General features: G+C 41.6%; 1 protein-coding gene across 1 annotated transcript in view; it reads right to left on the reverse strand.

The window, feature by feature from the left end:
* Positions 1–1500: 1500 nt before the first annotated feature.
* The window catches only part of TMEM67 (transmembrane protein 67), a 72910-nt gene continuing 71431 nt past the window's right edge, over positions 1501–2979 (reverse strand). The window contains exon 29 of the transcript XR_001001222.1: positions 1501–1744. The gene's annotated coding sequence lies outside the window, so the exon portion shown is untranslated. The remainder of the gene's footprint in view (positions 1745–2979) is intronic.

Consider the following 2979-nt stretch of genomic DNA (forward strand, 5'->3'; position numbering starts at 1 on the left):
TAGCATTTACTACGTGCCAGGCACTTTTCTAAGCCCTGTACGCAATAACTCATTTAATCTTCCCAATACGTCTTTGAGGCAGGTACTATTTATCTCTTTTACAGATGAGAAAATTTAATCATGACTTGCTCAAATTGCCCAGCCAGTAAGTGGTGCAGCCAGGACTTAAACACAGGCCAGTCTGGCTCCAGGGTCTGTGCTCTCAACTACTACCCTTGGTGCCTCTCTTATGGGCAGTGGGGCAATGTATTTTCTTGCAAACCACAACATGCAGCCAGGCAACAGAGAGCAGGAGCACTTATCTCCAACTTGGTTAAACATTCCATGCAAGTGATGGAGATGTGGCCCAACATAAAAACCTTTAATGATGTGACTCCTGTTTTCCTTTCTAACCTCATCGCCCTCCAAAGCCTCCAAACATACTGTCTGTGTTCTTTTATGTAGTGATGAGTGAGGAATGACAAGGGGAGACAGGAAAAAGTTTCTTACACTCACAGGTCCTAGAAACAGATGGCATGGCACATCATGTACAGCCACAGGGGAAAGCGCCAGTCAGGAGGCGGGAGCACCAGGAGCCAGGGGAGAGCCTGGGCTCTTACTGGAGTTCCCGAGGAAATGGTAAGGCAGGGCGGGGTCAACAGTTTGGGATCGGCTCGTTGGAATAATTTCAGTGTGCTGTAAACTACAGAGGTAGTCCCTAGTTGCCTGTTACCTGGTCCTGGGATGATTTAAGGAAGAGGAACATTGCCTCCTGGGGTTTCAGGGCCACAGAGGAGGTGTGGCTCAGGGCTATAGTTGGTGTATCAAAGGTATGCTCCCACCTGAGTCCTTTGCTGTCTAGAAGAATTGGGGAGCCCCAGGAGGGCAATCACTCCCCAGAAGGGAAGTTTCTTAAAATGACAAAACATCTTATACAATTTTTAAAATACAAGCAGTACATGTACTCTGTATTCAAACTGCCCGTAGTGCCCCAAACTGCCACATGCTGCTTTGTCTCTGAGCACATACTGTTCCATGCTTTGGTTGCATTTGTTTTTTTGTTTGTTTGTTTGTTTGCTTGCTTATCTTAAAATCTTAGATCAAATCCGCTTCTCTGAGGTCAAAGCCCTGATGACCCAGAAGTACAGTTAAGAGCTTTCCTTACATCATACCCCGGGACTGCAGCACGTTTCATATTGCTGTCATTATTGGTTAATTTACCTGTTTCTCCTACTAATTATAAGACCCTTCTGAGGTGCTGGGAGTGGGAAGAGGTAGAAACGTTGTTGGAATGAATGAGCAAATGAAAAAACTCTCCCTCGCAGAGACAATACCACGCTCCTCCTGTTCTCTCCACCCTCTATCATGAACTGTGTCTCCCACAGGGGTGTTTTCTTCTTTTATGTTTTACGTGTATCGCTGACCTCTATCTGGGCCTCTTCCTGGTGGAGCTGGGGGTGGCTGAGGAAGAAGGCAGGCTCAGAATTTTCATTGGTCAGTTATTGAGATCAGTAATCTGAGTTTTAATATCATATTATTAATTTATTAGCAATATAAAAATATACTTTGGGGCAGATATTTTAAACTAAAAATAAAAATTCCAGCATTCATATTTACTCAACGTTAAAATCACATTTTAAGAAACTAATCCTGGCCAGATGTAGTGGCTCACACCTGTAATCCCAGCACTTTTGGAGGCCGAGGTGGGTGAATCTCTTGATCAGGAGTTCAAGACCAGCCTGGGCAACATGGTAAACCCTTGTCTCTACAAAAAAACCCACAAAAAATTAGCTGGGTGTGGTGGCGTGCACCTGCTGTTCCAGCTACTTGGGAGGCTGAGGTGGAGGACTGCTTGAGCCTAGGAGGCGGAGGTTACAGTGGGCTAAAATCATGCCACTGCATTCCAACCTGGGTGACAAGAGGGAGACCCCATCTCTCTCTCTCTCTCTCTCTCACGCACACACACATGAAACTAAGCTTTACAACAAGTGGTAAGCAAAGGATATTATTTTCATTGTAGAGATGTAGAATGAAGCTCAATTATGGCAAATTACTTTGTTCAAGATACCAAAGTTTGTAAGTGACGGGCAAAATTCTAATTTGAATCCAGGTTCTGTTGCTCAATTTGGAGCATTTTCCATTAAGCCGCACTGCTCACTGCTCCATGACTTACATTTATTTCCCCTCAGCTTATATTTGTCACTATTTATAAAAAAGATACATGCTTCACGCTTGTAAGCGCTGAGTTAATGATCATTTTGAATGTTCCTCAATGTAGGTAATCAGCAAAGCTGATTCTGAAAAGGTAGTTAGGACAGCAATGCCAGAGAAGCAAGCATTTACAAATCTCCCATAACAGAGACACTGGTCTACAGAAGTATTTTAGGGCCCTGTACATTTCTAAGGAGCACACAAAGTACACAGCAGCTTATAAAGAACCTCTCTAGGTTTTGTTTCATTATGAAATGATGAAGAGACATCAAATGTTTCTAGAAAACCAGTAAAATCAGGGATATAAGATTCAAAGTACAGTGACTGGGTACTACAGAAATAGACAAAGGGTAATGAATCTAGTGAATAACTATGCACATGATCAGGAAATGTAAATTGTGACAATGTGAACAAAGGAGTCGATAGTGTATGAAAATCTGAACACATTTTTATGCATCTAACCAAAATAAAAATATCATACAAAATTAATTTAGAATGATTTTAAATGTTTTCTCTGTTTTAATTTATCAGCAAGTAAGCCAATTGGTCCTTTATTGTGAAATTTAATACTTAAAAACATTTGCACTAAAATTAACTTCTTCTATGTTGAATGATGGTTGAATTTCTTTCATACGCTTCTGACTGAGTGGTTTTAAAAATCCATGCCGGTTTTGATTTGCATTTCTCTAATGGCGAGTGATGATGAGCATTTTTTCATGTGTCTGTTGGCTGTATGAATGTCTTCTTTTGAGAAATGTCTGTTCATATCCTTTCCCCACTTTTTGATGG

Source organism: Colobus angolensis, unplaced genomic scaffold (genome assembly GCF_000951035.1).
Source record: "Colobus angolensis palliatus isolate OR3802 unplaced genomic scaffold, Cang.pa_1.0 Scaffold16, whole genome shotgun sequence".
NCBI classification, from domain to species: Eukaryota; Metazoa; Chordata; class Mammalia; order Primates; family Cercopithecidae; genus Colobus; species Colobus angolensis.